The sequence below is a fragment of the Cupressus sempervirens genome, chromosome 4, assembly GCF_028749045.1.
Source record: "Cupressus sempervirens isolate cs-2001-9-10 chromosome 4, ASM2874904v1, whole genome shotgun sequence".
Lineage (NCBI taxonomy): Eukaryota > Viridiplantae > Streptophyta > Pinopsida > Cupressales > Cupressaceae > Cupressus > Cupressus sempervirens.
In genome coordinates this window covers 751185404-751206928 of record NC_143121.1, presented here as the reverse complement: position 1 = coordinate 751206928, position 21525 = coordinate 751185404, and the positions used below count along the sequence as shown (strand labels likewise).

Sequence of the window (21525 nt, the reverse complement as noted above, 5' to 3'; positions counted from 1 at the left end):
CCATCCTCTACTAAATAGAATGATAGAACCCAGGCTGGTTCAATCTCTTTAAGAAAAGTTAGTAAAGCATAAATTTTTTGGTCTTATTCATATCTTAGTGCATTATGGAAGAGATTTTGGTGGTGATTAAGTCTTACTACATTTACCCATCTCTTTTCCATGTCAAACATGTATAATTTTATTACCTTTCCATTTCATAGCTTTGAATGTTTTGATTATCGAGGGCATTGCTTGATAATCAATTAGAATGTTATTATTATTATTATCATAATGTCATAAATACCTTGATTACATACTATAATACATTATGACAAGGATGTTTGAAAATGCTTTATCATAAACACATTTTAACCACTTGATATTGTTATAAATATCGTCCTGAAATAGATTAGCACTATAGAATGAAATATCCACAAAGAACCAACTGGTCGTCGTGACGAGCAATTCTAACTCATGCCACTTCACAAAATCCATTGAAAACTATCCAAACTGCGGGGACCAAGTTTCCATGGTGAGAACATCCGAGTCATCTTATGGCAACCAAAGTGGTATACCGGGTGGTTTCAGGCATTTTCATCCGCCAGTAATATGCAAAACTGGTGGGAATAGCTTCAAGCATCAAGATAATCCTCCAAACCACGTCCTTCTGCCCAAACGATGGCACATCATCTGCCAAAGACTTCATACTCTTCGACACAATGATAGCCACAATAGTTCCCGCCAGAATACCGAGCCCTTGTGATGCAGAGGCTAGGTGGTCTGCAACAATATTATCTTCCACTAGACTCCACATCTTAATGTCTCTGAACCCACCCACTCATGCATCAATGCATTTTGAACATATGGTGTTGTCACTGTCCCAGTCTTCCAGCACTCCACTTGTCTCCAATAACCTATCAACTAGGATCACTCTCAAAGGATCCACTACTACTTGAAACAAAAGGACTCTTCTATATGTCCCCCTACAACCCTTTAATCCCTTTATAAAACTTCTGAACACATTCATGAAACAAATCCATGAAAATCTACCCTATCACTGTCCTCTATATATACCCGCAAACAGTCATCCATAAATTTTTAATAAAACCATATTTGCTCAATCCAACCGTTGATATTTGACACAATTTAGTCGCTAACAACATATAAAAATCAGAAGGAAATCCAACGGTGGGTTTGGGAGATATAACCCTCGCAATAGAACCCAAATTTCTGTGACAAAACCCTCTCTGTGTGACTATCATAGACCTCTTTTCCACACTCAATCCTTCTCCCGATGGTGTATGATCCTTCTTTAAATGACCAAAACAGGTTGATATACAATGTCTTCCACCATCCCAGTCAATAAGGAGACTTATTTTAGACTATAATGAAAAGAAACTACATTTTCAAGTCTTTGAATACCCTTCCCAAAGGTTTCGGCAGTTTCACTTCAAACTTCTATATCTCTACCTATTCTAAACCAAATGAAATGATTCAAAAGACAATATATAGAGTATTTAGTATACTAGCATTCCTTTTTGATGAGTATCTACAATGAATTCAATATCTCATTAAAATCACATTGGAAATAGGCTGTAAGAATAGAAAATGACATAAATTGCAGAAATAAATTTTGTTTATTATATATTTCTGTTCATACACCATGCCTCTCATTTGTAATCGACCAATATGCCTTAAATAGACTCTCTAAGAGTTATAAACTAACCAACTTCCTTACTAACTGATTCTAACTCCCATTGATCCGATTGATGATAGTTTATTATCTTTTAATTGTAAGTTAAGTTGCCAAGTTGACAACTTCTTGTCAAACTTTAGCAACATTATATTGTTTTCCCATTATTTGATCTAAGAACATCTAAAGGAATTAATAAGACCTTTTCCACCCTAAATATTCCTAAAAACCCTATAATCCATTACATTCCCATGGTTAGCCTTCTAGGTCATATTTTGCATATAATGTAACTTTTACAAATTTGCTTCATTAATGCATTCTATCATGTCTAAGGGTACTAATGACCCGTTTACATATTTTTAGGACCTTCTAGGTCACTTTAAACTCTATCCTTGTAATGTCTTCATGGTGTCTTCATGGTGTTTCCTCTCCTGCACCATACTCCCAAGGATCAAATCAATCCAAGTCCCTTGGATTGGGAGTTCCATCCTTTTCCTCCAATCTCCATCCACTACTTGTGGATGACTTGCAACACAAATGTATCCTATGTCCTTTGCCTTCATGTACCTGTAATCAAACATCATATACCCATTCCAATCACTAAATCTTGCATCCCTCATATCTATGTTTCCACCAATGTCTGGAACATGATCTTTGTCATGATCAAGAATGTAATATCCCTACAATTCTGTCATAAAAGTGTTAGAAATAAAAATTATTCAATCTTTCTCATTCACCAAAGCCAATTGTTGGTACTCCACTCTCTCCATTAGTTTCAGCACTTCCTCTATCTTCTCACACACTCCTTGTGAGATCTCTGTCCTTGTAGACAACCCTGACAGTAAGGTCTCTTCATGACCATATACTTCTTCCTCTTCATGCCCCTGTTCAAGGCATTCTCTTATACTCCACCTTTCTCTTGCCATTCCTAAACTATGGCATTCATCTCATCCCATAAATCTGTCTCTTTATCAAGTCCTTGTAGACTTGCTGCTCCACCATCTTCAACATGGTGTTTTACCTCACAATCATCCTCTAGAACCTTTATCTCAGTAGGTTCCCTCAGAAACTTCCTCTTCTCAGTCAGCCTCTTAACAGGCCAAACAATCTTTCTTGTCATCTTGATGCGCCAACTTGTGGCATTCTTCACCATCTTTATTTCCAAGAGTCTTAACTCTTCATCCCTTGAGGTCCCTGTTATCCCTATGACCTTCTTCAATTCATCTTCCCTATGCCATCCTTCTTGGCACTCAAACATGTCATCTATTACTTGTTTAATAGCCCTGTCTTCTCTATTTTTAACAACAGCATATAAGGGACACATGACTGTCCCAACTTGGATATCTCCACCCATATATTCACTCATTATTTCAGCATCTTCTAAAATATTCACCTCTATCCCTATCTTTTCATCTTTTTGAGCCTCTTCCTTTTGTGGCCCACCTATCACCGTCTTCACTCTCTATCATCTTCATACCCTGATTTCTTTGGTTCACCTTCATAGGCTTCTCTACTTTCTTTCTTGGCTCTTCACATGAACCTTGCTCATCCACTACTCTCTCCTCTAGGATCTTTATCTGATCCACAACTCCTTGTGCCTTATCATAGGCCGAATTCTCTACAATATATTCTTCTACCTTGCTGTCCACATTGTCCTCTTCTATCATTTTGTCTTTTCAATGCCCTTTACTCTCCAAGAGTCCATTCCACTCCAAAATACCAACACTTCTTGTCAATGTCCATGACACTTCTCCATCCTTTGAGGGCTGCAACACAACTCTCCTTCCTCTATCCAAGAATGTATAAGTGTTCTTTGCTCCATCATGGAGTGTATGCTTCCTTATTTGCCATGCTCTCCCAAGGATCAAATGAAAATCCACTATTGGAATGATATCACAACATAGGCTGTCCTCATGGCCCATTGTTAAAGTGCACTTGTGCTTGCTTTGTCACCTCAACTTGGTCTTCCACATTAATCTCATGTACCCTATATGGTCTCTCATGTAGTATCCTTGGTAAGTTCAACTTCTAAACTATCTCAATGGAAACAAAATTTGAAAACACACCGTTTGAAACTATAACTTTACAAACTTTGCTCTTACACTTACAATGTGTCTTGAATACACATGGCTCTACAATGTACCTTGCATCTGCATTGATGATCACCATTTCTACTATATCCCTCTGATGTCAGCAACAAATTTCCCCACACTTTATCTACAATCTAGGATTCATTCAACTTTGAACCACCACCTTGGAACACTCTTTAAAGGATAATTCAACTTTAAGGGTTCAACAAGGGATTCTAGGTTTTCAAAATCTCAGATTGTCTTCTCCCACTCTTCTCCCAAAGGCATCTTCTAGGCTCTGATACCACTTGATGTGCAACACACAATAGAAGGGTGAATAAGCACAAAATAATATTAAAACATGATACCTTGATCAAAAAACACCATCGATTCCAAACACAAACAATCTCGTACAGTTCTTTAATAGAAAATTTGGTTCTTTCTTTCCATTATTCTTTTCTCTATTACATTATTTCGTTGTTGAATGTTTCTCTATGTGTCCATCCCATACTCTCTCCCCCACTCTTGGGTTCTACATTGCATATATAAAGATATTAAACCCAATAACTTCCCATAGCCAAAAACTACAATATCCTAGCTTCTCTAATGGTTGTCATCACTGATTAGAGTAAACTTTAATCTCATTAAAAAAACTAGGAAATAATTACTTCTACCCGATGATAAAAACATTTATTATATTAAAATATGTACTTCTCTCAGACCATTACAATAATAAAATAACTATTTAAAACTAAGACCCAAAAAATGATTAAAGTAACCATTCATAATGCATGTAGAATATGATCGGAGTCTTGGGATGCCTCTGCATCGCTTTGCATGCCAAATACTGTCACGATGAAAGCTCCTCTAGTTTTGGTATTTGTGTACTCTACCATGATTGTTGCAAATAGAGGATACTCCCTGCCAATACTGAAGCCTAACCAGATGATGAGGAGAAAAAAAGAATAAAGTCTGTAATAGCTTCACTATGAGATGGAAATGAGAAAATGGCAAAAACTACAGCAATGTCATGAGATGAATGAAAAAAAAATTAAACATGAACAATGCCTTACAATTTTCATCCATTCAATTATGGCAAGCACATAGAGATGCTACCCTTTCACTACACATGTGCCACCTCTATTTGCGGCCAATTCGTACACTCAACCAAAAGCAAAGTATGGTACACTCTTCCTACCCATTCTTCAACATGTGCTGGTATGCTCAGATGAAGATTACACAAATAGGAGACATGATGTCTCAAAATATTTTCTAGGTGGCAGTTCAATAACCAGTGCCCTAGCTGCAAAGATCTCATTACACACAAAGAAGTACTCAAAGTTTTATATCATTCAACCAATGGATAAATCAATATAATCGACAAAAAGAAAATTTAAAATTTAAAACATTGGGACTCCATGGAGGGAGATTAAACAAAAATGATAATATTAACAATTGCAAGAAAACTAGTGTTTTTTAATCTCTTATTTCATTCCACAAAACATGAACAATATCATTCAACTTCTTTATTGGTCTTCTTCCCACTAGAAAAGGAAAAAAAATCATACTCTCCCAGAGGTTTTGGAAAGAATATATAAACAAAGGTAAATAGTTAAAAATTGTTTTTGGCAACCACCAAAGCTGTAAAGATTTTATTTAATCCTTTACTAAAGTGATAATAAAACATTAAAATATGCTTTAAAATTTAATAATAATAAAATATTAAAACACCCCCCAAAAACAATATGTAAAAATTATTCATGTGCCCAACACCTATAGTTGCTCATGTAGCATACTCCTAGGTGTAAATTTTGTCTCAAGTTCTCTTGGAGACCAACTATTGTAGATCCCCACCTTGCCTTGGAAATTCTATTTTTGGTAACCAAGTGGCTTTAGAATCTGGAAGGCTCTTCCACTTGACCAAGTGCTCTATGTGCACTTTGTGTCTTGTCCAATGGCCTCTCTATTGTTGATTTGCTCCATTTGTGGCTTCTGTCTAGAAGGTGATTCTTGAATCTAGTAATTTGATTCATGTGTGGGTTCAATGGTACCAATACATTATTAGACCCTTTATACAATGTGAGATCTGAGACATTAAAGATAGGTGAAATAGCTACATCTAGAGGCAATGCCACTTTGTAAGCATTTTCTTTGTACTTTTCTAGAATTTCACACGCTCCAATCTTCTTCATCATCAACTTTGTATGGCTACCCAAAGGTAACTGATCTTTGTTCAAGTGTACCATAACCAAATCCCCAACTTAGAACTACACATTCTTTCTCTTCAAGTCTTCCTTACCCTTCACCTTCAGGCTATTTTGTTGCAAAATTTTCCTTGCATGCTCATGTACTTCCACCATTGCCTAAGAAAACTCTTCTGCATGTCCACCATTGCCTAAGAAAACTCTTCTCCACTTCCACCATTGCCTAAGAAAACTCTTCTACACTTCCTCCATTGCCTAAGAAAACTCTTCTGCATGTCCATTCCTTTTCTCCAAACCATCCACATTCCTAAGTTCAAAAACCACCCTTGGATGTCTCCCATACACAATTTCAAAAGGACTCATGCTAGTGCTACAATTCACCAAGTCATTATATGCAAACTTTTCTTGAGGTATGATGGCATGCCAACTACCTCCATGTTCTCATGTCAAACATCTCAAAAGGCTTCCCAACTATCTATTAACCACCTCAGTTTTCCCATCCATTTGAGAATGATAGGCTGAACTAAAAGGCAAATTGATGCCCAATTTCTTCCATAAGGTCCTCCAAAAGTGACTTGCAATTTTTTTGTCCTTGTTGGATACAATGGTGAATGGAAAACCATAAATATGAACTATTTCTTTAAAGAACAACCCTACAATATAACTATCATCATTAGTGTTTTTACATGGAATAAAGTGAGCCATTTTACTAAATCTATCAACAACCACAAATATGCTATTATAACCTGTCTCTTTCCTTGGCAACCCCATCACAAAATCCATACTCAAAAACTCCCAAAGTCTACTGAGTATGGCTAAGGGCTGATAAAGTCAAGCTTTGGTTGAGACTCCCTTTGCCCTTTGACATACAAGACAACCTTCCACAAACTTCTTGATGTCTGTTTGCATCTTGGGCCAATAATAAAATCTTTGCACTAACTCCGATGACTTGTTGACTCCAAAATGACCATTGAGATGTCCACAATGTTTCTCTTTAATGACATTGTCCCTTATAGAGCATTTGGAAATACATAATTAGCTGCCCTTAAATAATAGTCCATCTTGCATAATGAATTCAGAAAAATCAGAATGAAAACTATCTTCCAACTTAGTGCAAACCTCATATGCTTCCTTGAAATCTTCATCTTCTACATACATTCCCTTCAATGCATCTACACCCATGCTTAGGAGTTGTACTTCTTGCACTATTAGCACTCTCCTACTAAGTGCATCAGCCTATCCCTTCTTATGCTTGATCATAAAGGTATAAGCCTACAAACTCTCAACCCATTTCATGTGCCTATGGTTGAGCTTTTCTTGTCCATTCAAGAAACTAAGAGCATGGTTCTCAGTATACACAATAAACTCCTTACGTAGAAAATAATGCCTCCATTATTTTAATGCTGAGACGATGGCATACAATTCCAAATCATAAGAAGAATTATTTTTCTTTGCCTCATTTATCTTCTTGCTAAAAAATGCAATAGGTTTGCCTTCTTGACTAAGAATAGCCTCTATTGCAAAGCCACTAGAATCGCATTCTAGTGTAAAAACTTTATTAAAATCTAATAAGACAAGAATAGGATACTTGGCTACCTTTTGCTTGAGTTCCTCAAAACTCTTATCTGTTGCACTATTCCGTTCAAACTTCATTTTACCTCCTCCTTTAATGGTGTATAAAATTGGTGAACAAATGTTGTTGAAGTTCCTTATGAACTTCCTGTAGAATGTGGCCAAGCCATGGAAACTTTGGACCTCTCCAATAGCCCTTGGTGTTGGCCAATTAATGATGGACTCCACTTTAGATGGATGCATTTTCAGATCTCCCTTAGATATCACAAATCCAAGATACACTAACTCTTATTTCAAAAAGTCACACTTCTCCAAGTTTATCTTCAACTTTTTTTCCTATAGCCTTTGCAAAACCATCTTCAAATGCTGAAAATGCTCTTCCTTATTCCTACTATACATCAACATGTCATCAAGGTAGACAACAAAAAACTTCCCAATGAAGTCCTACAAAACTTTATTCATTAGTTTCATAAATGCACTAGGAGCATTAGATAAACCAAATGGCATAACTAGCCCTTCAAACAAACCTTCATCAGTTTTAAAGGTCATCTTCCATTCATCCCCCTCTCATATCCTTATTTGATGATACTCACTTTTTATATTTTTTTTAGAAAACTATGAAGCTCCCACCAAAAAATCCAACAAATCTTCTATTCTAGGAATAGGAAATCTATATCTTATAGTTATCCTATTAATGGCCCTGGAATCGGTAAAAAACCTCCACTTACCATCCTTCTTTGGAGCAAGAACCGAGGATGGGGCACATGGGCCAAGACTTTTCCTTACCAACCCCTTGTCAAGAAACTCATGTATTTGCCTAGCAATCTCTTCATTTTGCTACGGTATCATCTTATATGATGCCTTGTTGGGTAGCACTACTCCAAGAATAAGATCAATTTGGTGACTTATGTCTCTTATCGGTGGTAGAGAATCGGGCATTATTTCAAAAATGATGTCCTTGCACTGGTTCAACAACTCTTCAACTTCTTTCGGGCCTGTTGTTCTACATTCCTTCTTCCTATCTTCTTTAGGCTTCAAGACCAATGCAAAGCCTATTCCATCTTCTTCTTCAAGAGTATTAATGAACTCTCTCTCATCCACCATCAACACACTTGGTCCAACTTGAGCAACCTCTTTCTCTTCTCCTTCAAAATTTAGTTTGTATCTCACTCAATCTTTTTGGAAGCTATAAGAATTCTTCTCACCATCATGGCATGCCTTCCTATCAAATTGGTAAGGTCTACACAATAAGAGGTGGCAAGCATCCATGGGCAAAATATCACACAATATTTTATCCTTATATCCTCTTATACAGAACTCTACCCAAGATCGCTCATTCACAACTTCTTATTGCCCTTTGTTCAACCAACTAACCTTGTACGAAAAAGAATGTGGAAGTCTCTCCAACTTCAATTTGTTTACAACCTAAAGTGAGATGATATTATTCGTGGAACCCAAATCAATTATCACCTTGTAAACTTTCACCTTGCATTGAACTCCAAAAAAGCCCTCCTTTGAGTGGTATCTTCTTTTACCGATTCCTTAAGAGGTGTCCTTCTTATCACGAGACTTTCTCCTTCATCCTCTATCATCAAGTGAACTTCTGGTGAGTTCATACTCACATTATCTTCTTGCACATAAGTGACCCTCATTTCACCATTGTGAGAAGTAGATGCCCTTCATGGATGCTTATATTTTGGGTGCCCCATCTGACCACAATTGTAGCACTTCATTCCCAAGAACCTAGATCCTCTACCTAATCCACCAGAACTTCCTCCATTAGATCCCCTTCCACCATAGCCTCCTCTACTACTTGAGTCACCTACTTGCTCTTTGGTGTTAGACTCACCTTGGGACCTCTGGGCTTGTCCTCTATAGTTGAAGTTTCCCCTACCTCGGTCATTCCTTCCACATCTCCCTCCTTGTTGCTAATCACCCTTCCACTTCAGCTTCTCTTCAACTTTAAGAGCAAGTTGAAAACACTTCCCCAATGTATTTAGGGCCAAGAGGATGATCTCCTCTTGTATGTTCATTCTTAGACCATTTAAATACCTGGCCACCTCCTCTTGTTTCTTTGCCCTAAGAGTTAGCCTATGAAACTCCTCTGTATAGGAATTCACATGCATTTCTCATTGTTTCAAGCTTTGTAGCTTCTTGAACAACTGCACCTCATGATTTGCAGGTAGAAATTGTGCCTTGATTTTTGTCTTCATCACTTCCCATGAAGAAATCAGAATTTTATTATTTTGTATCCTTTCTCCTTGAACATAATTTCACTATGAGAGAGCAGATCCTCTCAGATTTCCTTTCACAATCCTTACCCTATCATTCTTTGCAACTCCATTCAACAAGAAGTGATTGGTGATTGCTTCAATCCATTCAATCACTTCCTCACTATTGAGACTATCTCCCTATATAAGTAGCCTGTCAGTAGCATCTCCTCTTATTGACTTTAAAGCATCAACAAATGCCTTTTGATCTATAGGCAATTTCGTTGGAGGATCGTAGTGTTGTTCTCCTTCTTCATCTACACTGGCACCTTCATCCATCTCATTCTCCTTATCCTTGTCACTAGACCCCTTCTTGAATTTCTTGAACTTCTCTTCTAGAAGTTCCTCCATCATCTTTTTGATGGTATTTGGATTCATACTTTTCAAAGACATGATGTGAGCCTCATCTTCAGCCTATGATTCTTCTGTAGACATACACTTCCCAACAATACCTTGTCTCTCTCTGACACCAATATGATGAGGAGAAAACAAAAATAAAGTCTATAATTGCTTCACTATGAGATGGAAAGGAGAAACTAGAGAAACCTACAACAATGTCATGAGATGAATGACAAAAGCTTCAAACATGAATAACAACTTACAGTTTGCATCCATTCATTTACAGCAAGCACATAGAGATGCTACCCTTTCACTACATGTGTGCCACCTCTATTTGTGGCCAATTCTTGCACTCAACCAGAGAAAAGTATGGTACATTCTTCCTACCTATTCTTCAACATCTGCTGGTCTATTCACATGAAGATTACACAAGTAGGAGACATGATGTCTCAAAATATTTTCTAGTTGGTAGTTCAATAACCTGTGCCCTAGCTACAAAGATCTCATTACACACAAAGAAGTGCTAAAAGTTTTATTTCATTCAACCAATGGATAAATCAATATAATCGACAGAATGAAAATTTAAAATTTAAAACATTGGGATTTCACGGATAGAGATAAAACAAAAATAATAATAATAACGATTGCAGGTAAACCAATATTTTTAATCTCTTATTTCATTCCACAAAACATGAACAATATCATTCAACTTCTTTCTTAGTCTTCTTCCCACTATAAGAAAGAGAAAAATCATACTCTCCCAGATGTTTTGGAGAGAATATATAAACAAAAGTAAACAGTTGAAAACTATTTTTGGCAACTGCCAAATCCATAAAGATTTTATTTAATCCTTTACTAAAGTAATAACAAAACATTAAAATATTCTATTTTTTTCTTCAACACTCCTAACCCTATCTAGCGAAGGATTGCTAATATCTTGAGATTTTAGATTAAGTCTCTCCCTTTGACTTACTTGGGGGTCCCTATTGTAGTGGGCAGACAACCTAGGCTTTTCTGGCAAAGCTTGCTTGACAAACTTTGATAAAAAGTCAATCATTGGACTCATAGGTGGCTCTCTATTGTTGGCAAGGTGACACTCCTACAATTTGTGATTCAGGCCCTTCTCATATACAGAAGCATGGTTCAGGTTGCCCCAGTGTATTTTTTAAGGAATTTGATGCTCTCTCTCGCCAATTTCTTTGGAGTGGAAATTTGCAAAATACCAAATGGAGCCTCATCAATTGGGATACCATTTGTAGGCCAAAAAAGAAAGGAGCACTCAGCCTTTTTTTTGCTATCTTGTTCATTCAAGCTCTTGCTACCAAGCTCTATTGGCGTTGGTGTTCTAGTTAGTCTCAGCGTTGGGCCCATATCCTGTCACAAAAAGTATTTACCTGGTGTTGAACCTTCAGATATTTCTAGGTTTTCTCATGAGGGAAGAGGCTCTAAGTTGTGGAATACCCTCAAGATTGGTGCTCACCTAGTGAAGATAAGTTTATTTTGCATCTATAATAGAGGGGCTGAAGCTTTATTTTGGAGTGATTCTTGGAATGGGAATCCCCCTCTCTTATCCTCTCATCCACACTTGCAGTCTCTTTGTGATTTTTTCCTTTATGTTGGATGGAATAAGGTGGCTCATTATAAGGATGCTTATAACCTGGGCCTTGTTGTGGGTTATAGATGGAAGAATTCTTCTGATTGGGCACTGGGTAGCTCTCTAGGGGATCGGTTGGAACAATCTCAAATATTGGCTTCTAGGGACTGCAACTTTCTGTAGGAATTTGATGTTTTGGCTTGGGGAGGTGCTTCTTCTGGCAATTATTATGTTTCTTCAGGGTACCTTGTGCTGACAAAGCAACTTTTTGGCAAGGTGGGGGTCTCTTGGTGGAAGAAAGTTTGGAATAGTTTTTCATGGCCTAAGTGTAACATTTTCCTCTACATTTGGGTTTACAATCATTGTCTTATGTGGGAGATTCTCTGCAAGCGAGGCTTCTAGGGGCCTTCCATCTATGTTTTATGCCTCAATAGTGAAGAGACTATTTCTCACCTTTTTTTCCAGTGCCACTTTGCCAAATAGATTTGGCACTTCTAGTGGAGTGTGTGGGCATACACATGCCATCATGTTTCTTGTTTGTCTGAACTTTGGGACCCTTTGGGCCATCCCCATTCCAAGACTTCTTTTCTTTAGGTTGCTTGGATTATTAGACCTTCCCTTATTTTATGGCATGTTTGGCTTGAGAGGAATAGAAGGATCTTTCATGATGTGCAGTTTGAGATCAGACACCTGTGAGGGAAATTTGTTAATTCTCTTCATGAAACACTCCTAGCTAAATGTGACATTGGAGGAGGTTTGGATCCTAGAGATGCTGGTATTTACTCATGCCTTTCCTTTCCTCTTCAAGGCTGCACTCCCCCAGTCCCCCACAACCACTTTGGGAATAGAGGTAAGCAACACTCTTAGCATGTTAATAATGAGGGGCATTGCTTTCCTCCTGAGGCAGGCATTCTTAAAATCAACACTGATGGTTCTTCTTGGGGAAATCTTGGTCCAACTAGTATTGGGGGAGTTGGGCATGATAGTTCTAGTTATATTCAATTTTTGTTTTCTATATACAAGGGTTACCATACTAATAACTTCATGGAAGCCTTGGCTCTCTTGGTTGCAGTGGAACAGTGTTGCCAACATGGCTAGAAAATAATTATCTGTGAGAATGACTTGTAGGTGGTTGTGAATTTATTGAATAGAAGGAACCATGTGCATGTGTATTGGCATTTGGCTATGGTTATTTAATGGATCATTTAGTTATGCAATTCCCTAGATTCTGTGTGTTTTATGCATATCCCTCGTGAGTGGAATGGTGTGGTTGATTGTCTGGCTAAATCAGCCTCTGAGCATGGGCTAGCTTGGAATATTATTGATCATAGGATTCTTCCCCTTGATTTATCTCAGATGTTAGTTCAACTTGTGGACTAGGATAAAGCTCTATAGTTTTCTTTGTTTCTTGTGTTGTTCTGCTCTCTTTGGTATTCAATAAAATTTTCACCCCTCTTTTAAAATATAACAAAACGTTAAAATATGCCCTCAAATTTAATAATAATAAAACATTAAAACACCCATAAACATTATTCCTATGCCCAACAGTTGTAGCTGCTCCTGCAGCACCAGAACCTGAAGAAACACAAAGTGCCAATCACACATTCTCTCGATCTACCAATGGAGAAGCTAGAAGTGAGAGAACTAAAGACCATCAGAGTTAGTGTGAATCCATAAGCTCTCTTTTGTCCAATTCTATCTCCAACCCAACCGAAAAAGAGTTGACCAGGAAAGGACCCGCACAGGGCTATTCCATTAATGAGGGCTTTTACCTCGATGGTAATGAACCCTTGTATCTACTGTCACTCTAATAGATGTTTCCCAACAGATTGGAAATGGGTAGAATGCATAAGAGATCATAGGCATCCGTGAAAAATCCCATTCCTACAATAAATATCGCACTGAAATGATACAACTGTGTGTGCGTTGAGTCCAGTGTAGAAAGAACCCTAAGCATCATTTTTAAAAAAATCCAAACTCTCTAAACTAAAAATTCATAATTTCCATCTTGGTGAAGTTCCAAAGCTTATTAAAAAGTCTATTAGGGATGAACTCTTGTTTAGTATGAGGGTCAAAACATCTAAAAGAAACAAAGCCTTTAACAAAGTTTGAATTGTGATCTAATTTAGTGGAACCAATACCCTCAATTCTTGATTCTTAATCAAAAAGATTATTAATCAAAAAGGTTACATGAAAGTTGAACCTTCCTCATGTTTTCAAAAAAATCCTTATGAATCTTTGATGACCTCGATGTGTTATAATATACACGGCCAAAGGTCACTATTCTACCGTCCATTGTTCTATTTTACATTTTTTCCTTGTAGTCAAAGAATACTTAGAGATATGTTTTTTTTGGGATGTTCTAAGAATATGTAGAAAGATACTGTTTTAAATTATATTGATTTCATTGGAAATTGAAATTCATAACTGCAAGGAAGTTCATTTGAATTTGTTCAAAACAGGGAAAATGTAGGGAAGGGATAGCTTTGTGGGGCACCATCAGGAACACGCTTCGAAGCATTGCTTGTACAAAATATTTATAGATAAATGTGGTACAGTGTGATGACTAGGTTTTGGACTTTAATAACGATGGAAACTGATCGGTTGGAAAATTAGAGATGAGCATTGAATGTATCCCAAGAAATCGTCATCACAATTCCTTCTAGAGTAAAACTATTAGCAGAGTGCTGCAGTTTTTTAAAACTAATTTATATTGAACAAATTATAATTATAAATATGAAGTTATCAAAAAATTCACTTTGGCCATGTTGTTTTTTTCGGCTTCGGCCGTTTGAACTTATTCGCGGGGTGATCTTGTATTCCCCGGTCCCTTTTTTGTGAATTGTAATCTTAGTAAATTTTATTAATTGAAAAGGACTATTCATAAAAAAAAAAATGAAGTTATCGAAGTAGGTGAAGTAAAACACTGGGTCACCAGAGAAGGTACAATTTATGTTTTCTAGATTCATCTGTTTGCTATTCGGTGGATATCAGATTAGTTGGATTTTCATATTAGTATTCCAGAGTGGTGGAGCATTCTATTGATATATATGTTTGATAATCTCTACATTGATTTTTTTGGATTATTGTAATGAATGAATTAAAATACAATTATATATTTATATTTATATTTATTTTGATTTATTTTAATCTTTTTTTAACGACATATTTTAATAAATTTATTTGTTGAAAATTTTTATGTTATTGTGTCAAGTCAAATTTGTGTATCAATTTTAAAAAAAAATAATTTTCTCATGTATTTAATTTTATTATATCAAGTTTATTTTTAATAAAAAAAGGTTTTCTTATAGGCAAGAATCTATAGTACAATGGTAATTTGTGAGCCTCTCAAAACAATGAGGTATATTGAGTTTGAATCTATTCAATCCTAACACATAAATATAATTAATTTCAAGAAATACTACTAATAATAATTAATCTAGGCTTCAGCCCATTACTCATCAAAAAAAAGGTTGTATTATATTTTTCTATATATTGTAGCATTTGCTACAACTTTCTCTTATATTGACATAACTATTTTAGTCCATGCTTAACTTCATGCAAAAATATCAATTTGACAATGAATCAAATGAAACCCTACAATTCTAAATACCACATTAAATATCAACTCCTATTCATTTGAGACCAACATAAATTTATTTATTATACACTTTAATATAGATAGAGAGAGAGAGAGAGTCCAAAATAAATTTTCTATGCATTCATTATCATAGAATCTAAATCTACATGAAATCATTCTAGAGCATTTCAATGACTACACAGAATTTACTTTTCTATCATAAGCATTTCTATGACTACATATCTAGTCTACTAAAGAGGATTGATGAGAGAGAAGATGAATTTTATTATCTAATTATTTCTCTAATGTATTACTAAATACACCTACTCCTTCATAATTTATAAAAAGTGGAATATTCAATGAATTAGATTGAAGTACTACATGGTCATCTAATTTAAACTTATGGTTGTTATGACCAAGAAACACTAGGTAGAAGTGGCCTAGAACCATATGATTAATGAATCATATTGTTCATAAAGTTGATTAAATATTATAATTCAATTATGTTTTTCTAAATGAAAATATTTTAGTGTGGAATTAAATATATGAATCATCATTCTTATGAGATCTACACGCATTAAAAATTGCATTTAATTAGTTGTATAGGAAAGATAAGTGCTAGATTGTAATATTTTTTTATTAGAGTATGGGATATATTTAGTTACTTCAAAATGGTTTACGAATTTAGTTACTTTAAAAACTTGATCTATCGCACCTTTTCCCACTCTAGATACATGCCCTTCAGGCTCCCTATTCGTGGTCCTTCAACACCTTGTATCCCAATGTTTTGACCCCTTAGTTTTCTTCTCTATACCCCTTAGGTTTTGATGCCTCTCCTTGTGGGCCATTGGGGGTTGCCTAGCTATTCTCTATTTTCTATTAACCTTTTTTTTTTTGAACCAACCCTTGATGCCCTCCCTTTTAGTAAACATGTCAGGATGAGGGGAAGTGTCTATATTGTTGGCTAGTCTATTGTTGAATCCTTCATAGATAAAGTTTCTAGATTTCGTGTCTCTCCCCTCCAAAGGAAAAAGGTTCCTATGTTATTAAGGATAGTACCATTACTATTCATGATGACATTATTGAGGAATTAGTAAATGACCTTGAGTATTCCCTGGTTGGAAGGTTCCTTCTATTTAGGTCTTCCATTGACTAGCTAATTAGGAAATGGGCCTACACTACTTAGGCATTGAAAGGAATTGTGAAAATCAATGCTCCAGTTAATAGTTTGTTTATATCAAATTTTGTCATTAAGGAGAATCTCATTGTTGTTCTTTTCAATGGACCTTGTCCTTTGGGGTCCATGTTGAAAAAAAATCTTAATGTTAAAAAATTGAAACCTAAGTTGAACATGGATTTAGGAGCAATACCCCTTGCTTGGGTTTGGCTTCTTTGTCTCCCAAGAGTTTTGGAATAACAAAGTTTTTAGAGGTATTGTAGAATCTTTTGAATCTTTGTTGTCAGTAGATAAAGTTACCCAAATAAAGTCCCACTTTCTATTTGCATAGATCTATGTTAGTTTCTTTCAATTACTATTACTATTGACTCTAAATTGGGCTCTTATGTTGAACCATTAATTTATGAAAAGAAAAAATGTTTTGTGTAAAATGTAGGAGACTTGGACATGTTGACGTGACTTTCTCTTCTCTCCTGAAAAGAAGGAAGATCCATCAAAGAGTCTTGAGAAGAATTCTTTGGGTTTTTCTCTCCCTCCTCTTAAGTTTGTTTCTTCCCCTATTATTGTTTCCAAGTCTCAGTTGGAGAATGGGTAGCCCCAAGTTAAACAGACCCCTCTAACAATTGGTAACAACCTATTGCTTATCCCTACCCTTGGCAAAATATTGGAAATGAGATAGTGAACTATCTTTTTCCTTCCTCTATGAAGGAAAGTAGGAATGTTAGTCCTTATGCCTCTCTTGCCCCATCAAAGAGAGTTGATGTAATTTAGTTATGTTATTAATGTCATCTTCTCAAGTACAAGGGGTAAAAATGGGATTCATGACTCCACCTCCTCTTCCTAAAAGAATAGGCCTTCTTGATATCCTTTGGGATCCTTAGACTAACTCTAAGAATGACCTTTTCAAGGAATTTCAATGGACAAAAATTGACAAGAAAAATAAAAAGTAAATTAAACTAAATGTTTGTAAGGATAGTAGAGTGGTAAAACCTTCTAGCTATGTTGTAGGGCCTAAGATTGTGGAAAATATCCTTCCAAGAAAAACAATTGTGGAAGGTGGCCCGCAAAGTCTAAATGAGATTTAGAAACTTCTTTAGTTTGTTGATATTTTATTATTATTATACATTACATAAATTTCTTGTAAATGTTTTGGTGGTTAGAATAATTTCTTGCAATCTAAGGAGAATTACTAGTCAATTGAAGAAGCATATAGTTAAATGCACTTTACAATAATTTGAGGTGGACATTATGCTTATTTAGGAAACAAAAATGGTTAGGGAAGGTCTAGATAAGGTGTTGAAATAAATATTGGCAAAGGGCCCCTTGGGTATCTAGGGACTCCCAAGGATCTTCAAGTGGGATAGCTATTATTTGTAATGTGATTAAGTTGTCAGGTACTCTTTTACACTCTTATGATAATTTTGTCATTATTTCTTGCCATGATCTATATAGGATGGTATTAGAACATTGTTAATCTCTACACCCCTAATAATAGAGGTTAAGGGAAACAATTCGAGGAGTCCTTATCTAAAATTATGAAAAATACAATTAATATAAAATAGATGATGGTAGATTACTTTAGTGCCCCCTTTCACCCTTTAGAGAAACTGGGAGAAAATGAAGTTTTCTCAGAAAGCATGGTGGGTTCAATGGGAGTTATATCTGAACATGACTTATAGACCTAGCCCAAAGAGGGGCTAAATTTACATGGACTAATAGGAGATAGGATAAGGGTCTCATTCAGTTTAGGATTGGCTGATTCATTCTCTCCTCTAATTATAACAACACTGATGACTTGCAACTAGAAGCTAAACCCGTACTGGATCTAATCACAGTGTTATTCTCATGGATTAGAAGGAAGGAAAAAGAATTGTTGGGCCCTTTAGATTTGAAAATATGTGGATATATAACTACAACCTTTAATATCTAATGATATCTTGGTGGAACACTCTTGATGCAACTTCTCCTTTGATTAATATAAGCTTGAAACTGAGAGTTATCAAGGATAAAGTCAAAAAGTAGAAAAAAGATTCCTTTGGTAATATCTTCAAAACTGAGAGTTAGGCACTGATGACCCCCATGATCTATGAGGTAGTATCCCAAAATTTTTTTCTTCTAACAAAAATAAGGAACTGATGAACTCAGTTCATAGGGATGAAGTCCGAAGATAGGCCATCTATTTCTAAGGGTTCAAATCTTTTGGACCAAATAGTTTCCCCTTGGTTTTATTTAATGAATATTGGGACATAGTGGGGGAAGATATTTTTAAGGTGGTTTGTCATTTATTTAGAACTGGTTCTATGATGAATAAGACTAATCAAACCTACATTTTTGTAGTGCCTAAAATAGAGATTTCACTTTCATGAATGACTTCTTCCCTATCAGCCTCTATAATACTATTTACAAGATTATAAATTGGTCTCAAAATATCAAAAGGGATTTGAGGGAGGAAGAAATATAATTGATTTGGTTATTACAATGCATGAAATTATCCAATATATGAATTCTAATGATAAGGAAACCATGGCCCTCAAGATGGACATATCTAAAGTGTATGATAGGGTGAAATGGTGCTTCCTTGATCAGGTCCTCACTAGATGTTATTTTAACGAAAGGTTCTATAAAATTATCATGATTTTTTTTTACCACTTCCAAATATGCAGTGTTAGCTAATAAGGCTCCCTCGTGGTTCTTCTCTACTACAACTGGGCTTAGTCAAGGATATCCCTTGTGTCCTTATATTTTAATACTCATGGTGGAAGTCCTAGGTAGAAACCTAAGCAAGATATATCTTTCTAACTCTATCTCTAGAGTTAAGGATTCTTCAAAACTTCCACCTTCCACCCATTGAAAAGTTGTGTATGATACAATGCTTTTTGGTGCTACTTTGGTCTCATTTGTCAAATTATACTATCTTGTCTAGACATCACATCAACAGTCACAAAGTGCAAAATTCTTCTTTAACCCAAGGCTTGAAACACAACTAAGAATCGTGGTTGTTCTCGAATGCAACATAGCTACTATCTCATATATGTATCTTGGTCTCCCATTCTCTCCAATGAAACCAACTTCTCTATATTAGAATGGGATTCTTGAGAAATTACTAACGAAGTTGGAAAGATCGAAATGAAAGCTCTTAAGTTTTAGAGAAAAAATTCTTCTTCTTAAAGCGTGCCTACAAAGTATCCCTATGTATTTATGTCCTTTTCTCTAATGTTGACTAAAGAGCCAAACACACTTGAGAAAATCCAAAAATAAATTATTTGGTTTGATGCAAAGGAAAAGAGGAAAATGGCTTTAGTCAGTAGGAATCATGTCTGTAAGCCAAAAAGAGAAGGAAGGTCTAGGAATAAAAAGTATTAGGGGTATGAACAAAGCTTTTGTTTCCAAAGTTGGGTGATCTAGTTTAGAAGGGATTCATGAGTGGACAAAGATTCTTAGAGAAAAATATATGTCATACAATCTTGTTAGTTTCTTTCTTAACATGAATAACAATAATGGTTGCTCTGTTGTATGGAAGAATGTTTTAAAAATAAAAGGGATTGTTAGAAAAGGGTAATAGAATGTTAATTGGTAAAGGTAAAAAATCTCTTTTATGGGATGACATATGGAAGGATAAAGCCTCAATTAAGGAGGAAATAACCAACCAAGGTTTGATTAAGTGGCTTATTGCTTTGGAATAGGTTAGAGAATTATTTAGAATCTAATAATAGTAAAGACAAATGAGTGAACTTTCTTAATATTTGGCAAAAGCATAGGGAGGCCCAAAGGATTTCTCATATTTGAGATGATTTCTATTTTCTTAGGGAGATATTACTTGACCCAAGTTTATAAAACAAACTGGAGAAGGAAAAATGTGTTTGGAGACATCACAACATTGGTATTTTCTCAATAAGCTCATTGTACTTATCTATAGAAAAAATGGGAGGTAGAGATAAGTTATGTAATAAGATCTAGATCCCAAACCTCTCGACTAAAATAAATTATTTTTTATTGGTGATGGCTCAAAAAAAAATTCTTTCTTTAGATAACCTTTCTAAAAGAGGTTTTATATTTGCTAATATATGTGTCTTATGTGTAAAAGATGAAAACTTGATAGAGAATCTATTTTTTCATTATTTTTAAACTTGGGATTCATGGAATTTAGTTCTGCAAGAGGTTTAATTTAATCTAGTGATGCCTAGTTCTATAAAAGACTTCATATCTCTCTAGAACTACTCCCCTTTTCGTCACTCTATTTCTAGGAACCTTTGGCTTCTAGTTTTACCTACTCTAGCTTGGCATGTTTGGAAAGAAAGAAACAACAAAATATTCAGGGAAGAAAATAAGGAATTATTATCTACATTATATATTATCAAAAGAATCATAAGAGAACACATTAATAATTTTGGTTTTTCTAAAGTTCCAAACAAAATTGGAACACTAACTAGATCCTTATTAACATTAACTAGAAATAAAATATTTGGAATATGAGAAACTATAGTAAGAGACCTCTAGATATGGATTGGCTAAAATGTAATGCGAATGGTTGTTCTAAAGGGAATCTAGGGATCACAAGAGCTGGAGGTATGATCAGAGATCATAGAGGCAATATGATTCAAAGATTTGCTAATAATTTGGGAACTAATTCTAATAACTTTTTTGAGATAATATCTATGTGGTATAGGATTAAAATATTGCATGACTATGTAGTAGACACCATTGTGATGGAGGGAGACTTGAAACAAATTATTGATACGTTGCACAACAAAGGTAAATGCTCATGGAGAAAATACAATATTTTATCTAACTATAGAAGACACCTCCTGTCATTTAATAATGTTTTAATTCAACACACATTAAGAAAAGGAAACTGTGTTGCTTATTACTTGACTCCCAAAAGGCTTTTTTCACATATGTATCAAAATTATAGAAAAAAGTGGTTAAGTGTTAGGATTAATTTTGGGAAGAACTTTAGGGTCAAAAATTATTTAAACTTTTCATTCATGGATTTTAGAGAGATTATAACGAACGAGCATCTAGTGGTGTAAGGGTAATCCTGTATCACC

At 35.4% G+C, this 21525-nt stretch overlaps 1 pseudogene; it reads right to left on the bottom strand.

The window, feature by feature from the left end:
* Positions 1-288: 288 nt before the first annotated feature.
* Positions 289-13680, bottom strand: LOC149563550 (putative inorganic phosphate transporter 1-3; annotated as a pseudogene).
* Between the last annotated feature and the right edge of the window lie 7845 nt (positions 13681-21525).